General features: G+C 32.5%; 1 protein-coding gene across 3 annotated transcripts in view; it reads right to left on the bottom strand.

Moving 5' to 3' along the window:
• The window catches only part of CNTN5 (contactin 5), a 1,391,352-nt gene that overhangs the window by 781,588 nt on the left and 596,975 nt on the right, over positions 1 to 12,789 (bottom strand). The window lies entirely within an intron of this gene.

Here is a 12,789-nt window from a genome sequence, read left to right on the forward strand (position 1 = left end):
TAATATGGAAAAACTTGACAAATGTGTACTAGAAATTCCTATAATAGACAAGTAACTTCTGAGTTTTCAGGTGTCAGTTACTGGTGTCTTTCTTGGCCAAAAGCAAGTAAATTGAGAAATAATTGTACAGTGTGTTGATGATTTAAAATAACAATTGCTTCTTTGCAACTTGTTCCTCCCAATAGACTTAGAGGTTCAGGTTATTTCTAACTTTTAGGAAATATCTTAAAAATATAGACAAGCATTTTTCCCCTAGTTAGGTCATAATTCAATATAGATGTACCCAAAGAGGGAAAGCTTTTCTTAGTGAGTCTTCCACCTGAATGTTAGTTCCATTTTATTTATATTTTAAAATCTAAGCCTTGAAAACCTACTTTAATTACAAGGTTAGGGATTACTAATGGAAAAGAAAGTTAATGAGTTAATAATGGTTGATTCACAGACACCCCCTTCAAAAAAGATATTTTTCATCATATTTTTTCTTCCAAGTAAATATCAGAAATAAATACAATTTGAAGCACAAAAAAGACCTTATCACTACTTTTTACAGTTTAAAACATTATTATTTATACACTGCTTTTTACCAGAAAGGAAAAGAAGAAAATCAGCACTTCACACATAACAATTAGAGACTTAAAGTTGCTAGAATAACAATTATGATTCATGAAAACTGCATATTTAAATTAGTGAATTCTCAATCCATTGATGAAATTAGCCTTTCACAGACTGTGAGTTCTAAGACATTAATGCAGTTTTGCTTAACTTTTTTTGATGAGCTTCTGCTCAGTCCACGTCCTGAAAACTGGTAATTTCCCTCTCTATTTACAATGTCTTCTGTTGTCTTAAATATTCTTCATCAACAAATGCAAATATTTTCAGAGCACTTAAATGTTATACACTGGGAATGTCAAAGAGAAAACATGCACGCGTGCGCACATGCTCATACACACACACACATACACAGAAGTTAACCATAGGCTACAAGCCAAATAAGCGGGACGATGTAAGTGTAGCATAGATACAGAGCTATCAAAAGGGGAATATATTTGTAAGGATGACAAGAGTTGGGAATAGTACAGAAGCATCTTTAGCAAAAATTCAAGAAGATATTGAGCTTAGACAGATATCTTACTTTTGGATGGAACGGCCGTCAGCACATGGATAAGTAAGTCGTTATCAGAGAGTGATCCACACCGAATAAATCAACACAGAGTAAAGGGACAGCCAGCGGCCAGAGGACAGACAAGGCTATTTTCGTTAAGGGTTCATGGAAGGCTTTTCTGATAAGATGACATTTGGGCTCAGTATTCATGTTTTCAACATGCCATTGTAGAATAAGCCTTATATTCCAGGCACATTTTTTTCAGTTCTCAAATAAAAATAGTACAGTGAATTTTATAACTAAAATAATCCACTTTACGTTAAAACTTTTTCAAAGAGAAAAAAGCCTGCATGTGTGTGATTGTGTGTGTGTGATTGTGTGTGTGTGTGTGTGTGTGTGTGTGTTCATTTTCAAACATCAGTGCTCAGTCCTTGGGGCCTAAACGCAAAAAATAATAGTTCTTCAAAAGCCATTCTTTTTAAGATGCCTAACTGAGATTCTTTCTTTTTACTGGCTTACTTTCTTCTCATTCTCTCTCTCTCTCTCGATCGCTCTCTCAAGTAAAGAAAAAAGTAAATAAAATAATCTTTAGGTTCTGAAATATGTAAGTTTGTATATGCTTCTCTTGAAAAGACAATTATTCCATGACTTTAATAAAATCCTTGTATCAAAGTAATAAAATAATGTAATTAATCAGACATACATTAAGGTCCTACTACATGCCAAGTTAAATTATAATCAGTTAATAAATGTTACTAAAGCATATTAAGATGTATATTTTAGAAATACCTTAATGGGAACTGACAGTTGTACATTAAACTGTTATTTATCAAGAGATTGAAAAGTCAGAAGTACTAAGTTGCATATTACTAATTGGATATATTATTTTCTAAAAAACAATTCTTAAAAGAGCTTATTTCAATGTTTAGAATATATACCTATCATCATCTGTGATAATCAAATTAGATGTATGAAATGACATATTACTTTGCATTTTTTCCTGAATTATTGCAAATATCTGCAAGTAAAGTAAAATAAGTAGAGCATCGTATTTGTACTAAGTCATAAATTATAAACAAACATGCATTGTGCAGTTGAATGCATAGGCAAGTACTTAAAAACATCACTCCTTAATTGGAGTCTAAAATAGGATTGCTAAACATATGTTAAAATGAATAAGGTGATAGTATGCTGCCACCTGAATGCAAGTTAGCTTTTCTTCTTAAAGATACATATAGGAAACCGCCTTGTGTATGACATGTGTATGTGAGTGTGCATAAAGAGAGGGAAATGTTGAGAGAGAGAGATTTCTATTAAAGCCTACCAATCTCTTTTTCCTGTTTTATAGCAATGGTTTCCTTCAGTTTGGCCTCTTACTGGCTATTCACACAACAGTCAGAATTACGTTTTAAAACATAAATCAGGCTTCATCATTTCCCTGTTTCAGTGGTTTATTCTTAAAATAAAATCCAAATTCCTTATATAGTATTCAAGATCATATCTAATCTGGCCCCTGACTAACTTTCTGCTTTCATCTTCTGGCATTCTAGACTCCATTCCCACTACACTGACTTTCTTGCTGCTCCTCTAATATACTTTGTACTCATTGTTTCCTTTGCCTGGACCCCTCCACCATCAATTCTTTGCAGACTGTATCACTTTAAGTCATGGAAGACACTGGTCCTCAGGCCTTTCTTGATCATTCTCTTTAAAATAGCCACCCCTTGCTTCCTGTCAGCCCTGCCACTGTTTTTCCTTACTCTGTCCCTACCGTATTTTTCTTCTTAGCAATTATCAGTGCTTGAAGTTATGCTATTTATTTGTTTACTTTATAATTATCTTTTTCTCCTACTAGAATGTGATATCCATGAAAGCAAGAATTTTTGTCTTGTTCATCTTTGTATACCCATCATCTAGAAGAGAATCTGCTTGGTTTTAGTAGGTATTCAATAACTATTTTGAATAATAATTATTGAATAAACTGGAGCCTCTAGTAAGTAGATTATTTGGTGCAAGATAATACAAGAAGAAAAATTATTATCCCTTAAATTTCCATAATACTAACAACAGCTACCATTTATGAAATTCTATGTGCCAGGCATTGTGTCATGCACTTTACTTACACAACCTCTATTAAATAACTTGACATCTCTTATTGATGAAGATAACTTTCCCAAGAACACACAACTAGTAAAAGAACTGGGGTAAGCATAAGGTTGACTTTTAAATTACATCATCTCTTACAGAACTCCACAGCTATTTCTACAAAAGTCTCCAGAAACCCTCTTATCTGACACAATTGGAACTGGTACTGAGTTAGTAAAAAAATCATTTAAAAAAATCTTACACATATACCTGAAAGGTTGTCATTTAACTAATATGATTTAACTCTATATTCTTTGGCCTATCTTATTATATAGGAATGAGATTTTTTTTTTGATCATCAATATTCTGGTGAAAAATTATTTTATCTCAACATCATGAGTCTTTTTCAATGAAAGTCTTGTCTAATGCATAATATACAATTTTTAATATCTTTAGAGTGGTATAAGAACATGTGAAGTTGTCTAATGACAGCATCCTTGAGGTTTTTTATTATTTTTATACAGTTGTCTCACACACATTTAATTTTATAGCATATCCTAAGTCACTCATTTTATTGTTTGTCTAAGACTATTACCTTTTGTTTTATTTTGTGTTTTATCCTTTTTTTTTCTTAGAACCAAATGCTCTCACTCTTGGTACACTCATATGCATTGATCTGCATAATGTTTATTTGCATTACCTAATTACATCAACATGTACAACCTCCACAGACGGATGACACTACACACCTGAATCTTGGTAAGTATACAACTTACACAGTGACAGTGAGTAACCTAGAGGTGAGCCTACTTAACCATCAACATCTAAATAGTTCTGCATTATTTTCATTTATGGAGACAATAAAGGTTGCTAGTTACTTGGCAAATTAGAACAATAGAGGTTGAGTAAAAGTGTTCTGCTCCAGTTAGCATGTGACAGAGCTGCAATATGAAGGACTTGGATGTAAATGTTAGTGAAAGGAGTAAGATGATCAAATATCTCTTTTTCTGTGTACCTTATTCTCCACCTCAACAATGACTTTTGCTAAGACTGAAGCTAGTGGCACTTTTGTTTGGAAGATACCCTTTAAAGGTTGAGCAAGGCCAGGATGGGGCTCACAGAGAAGAATCATTAAAAAAAACCCAAAACTTTATGGGAAATTGTATTCTAGATGTTCTTGAAGTTTTCTATCCCAATGCACCTGAACAAAACAATAGATAATAAAATGCTGCAGAAGATCTAGCAAGAACAAATAAAAAGAATGTGTGTTGGTCTTGTTATGTTTGCTATCATATATCTTTTGAGGACCCAGAAGCAGTGTCAGGAGGTGGATACACAGAATTCTCACTTTCAAACATAACCAGAGTAAATCATGATATTGTGAATCACAAGAAAATAAATTATATTTTGTGTCCTAGACAAAGTGGTATGGGTTGTAGATGGAAGACTGAGCTCATAGTGTTTACATATCGTGAAGATATTCTTTAACACGGTTTTCTACTGTTTGTTCTATTTCTCTCATCTTTTTTAATCTAAGAACTCTTGATCTCAACAGACCCTGCCTGTGGAAGAGGGTACAGTAAAGTTTTAAAACGGGTCAGCACTAGTCTTCTGACACTTCAAGGCAACTTTGTAATTTTATTTAAAACACAAAGGTAGAGAAAAGATATGACTCAAGAGTATTTAATAGTACATAGTGTACTTAACCGAGACAGGGACTTAAAAAAAAAAAAAAGACAGTGACCCTAGGAATCTGGTGTCAAAAATATTCCATGATTCCTGTTCCTGGTGATAGACATAAGGAAAGGATGAAGACAGAACTGTGGCTCATTCGGCCTGACACCAGCCTCCATGTAAATTCTGACAAGACTTGTGTTAGGATTCTGAGTACGATTCCCTTTCTGGTAATTGGGAACTAGACACAATAACAAATAATACATGACCTTTTTAAAATAATACAAAATATAAAATATTTCTAAATGCCTCAATGAACTAGTTTAGAAGGAAAAACTTATTAAAGATCAAAACTAGATAAAAATAGCAAGTTGAGCAATGAAGCTAACTTTCACTGTGAGGTTATTCATCAAATCCCAGTGAATTTCAGGTTGATGTTCATGGCTTCTCTGAGAGAGTGGGACCAAAATCAAAGCTTAGGGTCCACATAACATGGATCTTCAATTAGGAAACTCCTTATATCTAGCATTCCAAAAAGCTTCAAGATTATAGTCAGGGTGAATTAGAAATATGTCTCCAGAGAGATACTCTACCCAGAGAAGAGTAAAAGAAAAATTTAAGTCTTAAACCATGAGACTGAATGGAAAGAAAAAAAAAGTCTCATAGTGAAAACATCGTAATCAATATTCACAAAATATACAGGCAAACAAATCAGTATAAATGAGAAGGAAATGAAGCAATAAAGGTCAGAATCTGACTTGCAAAGAATTCAGATATTTGACTTTTTCAACACAAATCATCAAACAAATGTATATGATCTGTTTTTAAACATAAAGGAATTAGCATCATGAAAAAGAAGAAATAGAGATGAAGAAATTATCTAGAATGCAGCCCAGAAAGGCAAATGGATGGAAAATATGAAAAGAAGGTAAAGAGAATGAAGCATATAGTAAGAATATCTTATAAGTCTAATCAAATTTCCAGAAAGAGAAAAAGAATGCAATATGTGAAGAGATAGATATTGCTAAAAATTTCCGGAACTGATGAAATTTATCAATTTTAAGATTTATGAACACCAGAAAAAAACAAGACGAATGAAGTCCTAGATAAATCATAGTGAAAATTGTGAACACCAAAGACAAAAAAAAAAAAGCCAGAGATAAAAAGAAGCATTAATTATAAAAGTGGAAAATCAGACTCTCAGTTGATTTAATGATAGTAGTAATGGAATCCAAAAAAAATTGGAATAATGTGTCAGTAAGAAGGAACAGTCAATCTGGATGTCTTCTTTGGAAAAAATGTATATTTGGGTCATCTGCCCATTTTTTTAATTGGTTTTTTTCATTTTTATGGTGTTGAGTTGATGAGTTATTTGTATATTTTGTATATTAACTCTTTATTAGATATATTGTTTGCAAATATCTTCCCCATTTCAGTAGGTGACTTTTTCATTTTGTTGATAGTTTCCTTCACTGTGCAAAAGCTTTTTAGTTTGATGCAGTTCCATTTGTTTATTTTTGCGTTGTTGTCCTTGCCTTAGGAGACAGATCAAAAAAATATTACTGAAATCAATGTCAAAGATCATACTGCTTATATTTTCAGGTGCTACATTTAAGTCTTTAATCCATTTTGAGTTAGACATTTTTCCAAAGAAGACATATAGATGGCCAACAGGCACATGAAAAGGTATTCAACATTGTTAATCATCAGGAAACTTTAAATCAAAACCAAAATGAGATATCACTTCACACCTGTCAGAATGGTGATCATCAAAAAGACAACAAATAACAAATGGTGAGGATATGAAAAAAAGGGAATGCTTGTGCACTGTTCGTGGGATTGTAAATTGGTGTAACCACTATGGAAAACATTATGGAGATTCCTCAAAAAATTGAAAACAGAACTACCATAATACCCAGAAATTCCACTTCTGGGTAATTATCTGAAGAAAACAAAAACACTAATTTGAAAAGATATATGTACCTCAATGTTTATTGAAGCATTATTAACAACAGTAAAGATATGAAAGCAACCTAAGAGCTTACAAGTAGATGAATAGATAAAGAAGATGTGGTATATATATATATATATACATATATATATATATATATATATATATATATATATATATATGTATATATATATATAACTCAGCCATTAAAAATGAAATCTTGTCATTTGCAACAACATGGATGGATTTAGAGGGTATCATTCTAAGTGAAACAAGTCAGACAGAGAAAAAAATACCATATAACCTCACTTATATGTGGAATCTAAAAAAAAACCAACCAAACAAACAAAACAAAACAGACTCATAGGTACAGAAAACAAAAGGCTGGTTGCCAGAGGTGGGGCTGGTGAGTGAAATATGTGAAGGGGATTGAGAGGTACAAACTTCCAGTTATAAAATAAATAAACCATTGGGATACAATATACAGCACAAGTGATACTGCCAATATTACATAACTTTGTATGGGGACATTGTTGCAAGACATTGTCGCATCATTTTGTAATGTATGTAAATGTCAGATCACTTTGCAGTATACCTGAAACTAACATAATATTGTATAATGACTGTATTTCACTAAAAAAGAAATAATTGTCAATGTATAATTCTGAACAGTGAAAACATCTTAAAGGACATGAGTTAAATAAAGTTCTTTCTACTCAATCAATAACCAAGAGGTCAATTATATCTTAATAAAACTGGGGAAACACCTGAATTTGTCAAAAATAAACCTTTATTGAGAAAAATAATAAATGATATTCATCAAATAGAAGGACAAAAAGTAATTGCAGAGGGAAGCTCTGAAATGTATAAAAGGAACATAACAGAAGCTAACTCATATAATACAATATTTACTATATGCCAGGTATTGTTCTAAGTACCTTACCTTGGGAATTCATTTAATACATAGAGCTCTATGAGATAAATTTAATATTCTCATTTTAGAGATGAGATATGTGAGGTAAAAAGAGGTTAAGTAAATTTTCTAAAATTATACAGCTATAGAGTACACTTGAGATTTCTATCTAGATAGTCTGGGTACAGAGCCTATGACTTTAAACAACACACTATACTGCCTGAAAAAATAGTCATGAAAAAAATATAGTATGAGAGAAAATTTAAGAAAAGATTGGCTTACATATGCCTTGGTAATGATTTTTTGGATATGACACCTAAAACACAAGCAACAAAATAAAAAATAAACAAGTGGGACTACATTAAACTAAAGAGCTCTGTACAGCAAAAGAAACTTTCAATGAAGTGAAAATATTTTCTGATTCTTCCTTACAGAATGGGAAAAAATATTTACAAACCATATATTTGATGAGGGCTTAATATCCAAAATATATTTAAAAACTCATGCAACTCAATAGCAAAAAAAGAAGCAATTAAAAAATGGGCCAAGAGTCTGAATAGATATTTTTCCAGAGAGGATATATGAAAGGCTAACATGTACATGAGAAGCAGCTCAACATTACTAGTCATTAGAGAAATGCAAATTAAAACCACAGTGAGATATCACCCCATACCTGTAAGAAGGGCCATCATGAAAGACAAATAACAAATGCTGGCGTGGGTGTGGAGAAAAGGAAATCCTTGTGCACTGCTGGTAGAATTGTAAATTGGCACAGCCATTATGGAAAATAGTATGGAGGATCCTAAAAAAATTAAAAATAGAACTACCACATGTTTCAGTAATTCCGCTTCTGAGATATAGCCAAAGGAAACAAAAGCACTAACTCAAAAAGGTATCTGCACCCCCATCTGCACTGCAGCATTATTTACAATAGCCAAGACATAGAAACTACCTAAATGTCCACTGATAGGTGAATGAATAAAGAAGTTGTCATATTATCTTATATTTATATATATTGCTATATATATTATATATATAAATATATATATGTTATATATTTATATATGATATATATGTTAAATATTTATATATGATATATATAAATATATATGTTATATATAAATATAGGATATATATCACAACATACATATAATCACAACTTATGTCTCATATATATGAATATTATTCAGCCATAAAGAATGATGAAATCCTGTTATTTGTGACAACACAGATGGACCTTGAAGGCATTATGCTAAGTGAAATAAGTCTGACAGAAAAAATAAGTACTGTATGATCTCACTTATATGTGAATTCTAAAACAAACGAAAGCAAACTCACAGAAAAGGAGATCAGATGTATGATTACCAGAGGCAGAGGGTGGAGATAGGGGGAATTAGAGGAAGATGGTCAAAAGGTAAAAGCTTCTGATTTAAGATAAGTAAGTACTACTAAGACTGTAATGTACAACATGATGACTATGGTTAACCCTGTTGTAGGATATATAGGAAAGTTGTTAGGAGAGTTAATCCTAAAAGTACTCATCACAGGGAGAATTTTCTTTTGTTTCTTCTTTCTTTTCTTTTTATTGTATCTAGATGAGATGGTGGATATTAGCTGAACCTGTTGTGGTAATCACTTCACAATATATGTAAATCAAACCATCATATTGTTATGTCTTAAAGTTATACAGTGATATATGTCAATTATATTTCAATAAAATTGGAAGGAAAAAAGAATAAATGGAAAACAAAGATTGTTTTAATCAAGCAACAATAATCATGTCTTGTGGGTTAAAATGTAAGGCAAATAAAATTAAAATACATGAAGTAGCATAAAAATCTGGAGAGAAGTGACTGAAGTTAAATAGTTCAACAGTTTATGTATATTCAGAAGGAAAGTAAGATATTAATTTAAACTTTTTATAAAATGTCTATGTTAAATTTTCTAGTTTAACTGCTAACAAAGTAGAAATTTGTCAGAAAATGAATATTTATATTCAGTATAAATATTTGCCATCTCCTACTGTTTAGTAATGAAGAAAACTTTTGTATTTAAAACTCTTACACAGAATTTAGCACATACACAACTTTCTGCATGCCCTATAAAACAGAAACCTTAATTGTTTAGTCTAACATTAGAGGCTCTCCACGGTTTCACTCGAAGTACACATCTTGTCATATCTTCTACTACTCCACCTCAAACATTTTGGAGCCCAGCTAATGGAAATAATTTTTCCTTTGCAAATCCAATTCGTGTTGTATGTCTTCCAGGAAAACTTGCCCACACATTCCTCAGCATAAAATTCCTTATTTCAAAATATCTAGGAAGGCATAAAATAAATTATTAAGTTGCTTAATTAAGGGCATGCAAAAGTCATAATTTGAGTGTGTTTGGGGTATCAGGCTGCAGTGATAAGGCCAGAATTGCTGCACACTAATGCCCAGGAAGGAGAAACAGGGAATCAAATCTGTGAGTTACGTAAGACCAGATCTCAAAGTATTCATAGGTTTGAGAAAGGAGATTGAATTTTATTATAAACATCATCATGATAAATATAAACTATTCTTATCACATAATTCAATTTCTAAAGTTCTCAGATACTTTCCAATAATATCTAATTTTGCCATACAGAGTACACAGGAACACATGACACTCTGTTTTTACAGATTGGATGACAGGTGTGAAAAAGCGATGGCACTTGCCTAACCTCTCCATAATTCAATGTCAGCATCAGGACTAGCACTTCTGTCTTCTGATTCCTGGCCTAGAGAGCTACATATTATCTGCAAGTTGCCTTTTTCATTTTCTACTGCTGAGAAAATGTATTTAAAATTCACAGTTGTTGTAGAATTTAAGAGAATACATTTTCATATATTTTAGGAGAGGTTCTTCTTGAAAAAATGAGTGGAATGACTTGTGACTTGAAACCTGGTTTCTTACAATGATAGGGTCTCAGTGAAGGGCAAAATGTGTGACTGATGGAAAAGGGGACCAGAGTTATTGCATGCTGTCCTGGAAAACAAACCATGAAAGCTCATGTTCAGGGTTCCACATGGACAGGTAAGTCAACTAAATTCTGTGTAAAAGAGTTATAGTTTCAGGTGTATGTATTCTTTACCACCAAACCATGAGAGGTGGCAAAGATTTAAGATGAGTATAAATCTGTTTTCTGATTAATTAAAGTTAGCCTGTGAGAGGGAGCTCGAAAGTCTGGACAGGTAGGGCAGTGTAAGAAGACACTGAGGAAACCCAAAGAATCTTGAGTACTGAAGGTTTTCTTTATATAACAACATGGTATGAATACGATTTTAGCGTTACTGTCTCTAGCAAGATAGATGGAACCATTATTCATCCTGGTATTTAATATTCTTTTAATTTATTTAAGTATGAAAACAAGGATCTTTTGAAGACATTTAAAATGTCATTGTGCTCACCTGGTCTTGGCTAAATTGAGTTTTTAATGATTTACTTAAAATTTAACCTGTATCTCCTCAGAAAGTTGGCACTTTGAATCATTATTGTCAGCTGGCAGTTGATACCACCAGGCTAAACTGCATTTAAAGAGTGTCTTGTTACAGGCACATGGTTAAAAGGGAATAGTAGATAGTTCCAAGGCAATGTTTGAAACAGCTAATAGCAATCTCCTCAGGGATCATATACATCTTTTTCTTCATTTCCATATTAAGCTATTTTGCCTGAAATATTCAAATTCTCTAAAGACAAGGGAAATATGGCTGATAAAAGACCAAAAAAACAAAAAACAAAACAAAACAAACAAACAAAAAAATCTAAACCAAAGAAGGAAACAAATAAAAACTTGGAAATATGTCCCATATAAATGTATAGTCTTGTTATAAAACATTAGGTAGCTCCCTGGTGGAATTTTACTTGCTATATGACAAGAATGCATAAGTGTGGTTTTCTATGTTGTTGACTGACCGGGGACTTATAAAGAAACAAAGAATGAAAAAGAGACTACAGGGAAGTGCAGTGGATGTTTTTATATCTCAAAACTTTAATCTGAATGACTATTACTGACTTTTTTTCCACACAATAACTACTGAGAAGCAACGAAGTCAATAAGGACTAGTAAGGAAAGTGAAGAAACCTAAATTCTGGGCAAGGCCAAGTCCCTGCCTCCCTCTGCCTTAGCTTCTTCAATCGTGGCAGCACCAGCTTTTCTGGACTCTCAGCATCTGGTTACCTGACTTTGTTAAGGCCTTTGAAGACTCACAGATAAAAAGTCTAAAAACCCAAAATGGACATCAATGTTTCTCCACATTGTTACCCTCAATCAGTGAAACGGCTTTGAAAATTCTTAATTTTCAGTTTATTTCAGCATCAAGCATTTATTACAGTTCACAGAGTTGCAAATATAAGTAAGTTATCAAAAACAAGATGCACTTCAATTAATTCTACTCCTCATCAACAGATAACTTAGGAGAGAATTTACACAAGTGTCCAGAACTGCCAGGACTAAGAGATTCAGAGTCTATGCAACACCGTACTAGCTGATAGGGGTCCCAAGGGGCCTGCTTCAGTTTCAGTCAAATGAGTAAAAATGGATTATCATAGTCTAGTAACTGAAAGAATTGGAAAGTGTAAGATCAGGTCATGTAATGGAAACTTTTTTGTAGAGTTAAGTTGCTAGGCTTAGTTTGTATTTAAGATATTTATAGCTATTCTAGGCTATTCCAAATAGCCTTAAATGTATTAAATCAAGATACTTTTCACATTCAAGTATAATAAGAATTTGCATCTTTTGACATTTTACCAAGCCAACAAGATAGTACTTTATTTTTTGGGGAAGACGTCCTTAAATTGAGTTTTCACATAAGTGAAGTGAAGAAATTAGGGCAAGTTAAGCAGATTGATTAATTTCATAATCTAAAATAAGTAGCATATCATATATTACAATTGATTTTTTTTTTTTTTTTTTTTGGTCGCAGCATGCACCTTGCAGGATTTTAGTTCCCTGACCAGGGATTGAATCCCGGCCAATGTAGTGAAAGTGCTGAGTCCTAACCACTGGACTGCCAGGGAATTCCCTACAATTGATTTTTA

Source organism: Eubalaena glacialis, chromosome 10 (assembly GCF_028564815.1).
Source record: "Eubalaena glacialis isolate mEubGla1 chromosome 10, mEubGla1.1.hap2.+ XY, whole genome shotgun sequence".
Lineage (NCBI taxonomy): Eukaryota > Metazoa > Chordata > Mammalia > Artiodactyla > Balaenidae > Eubalaena > Eubalaena glacialis.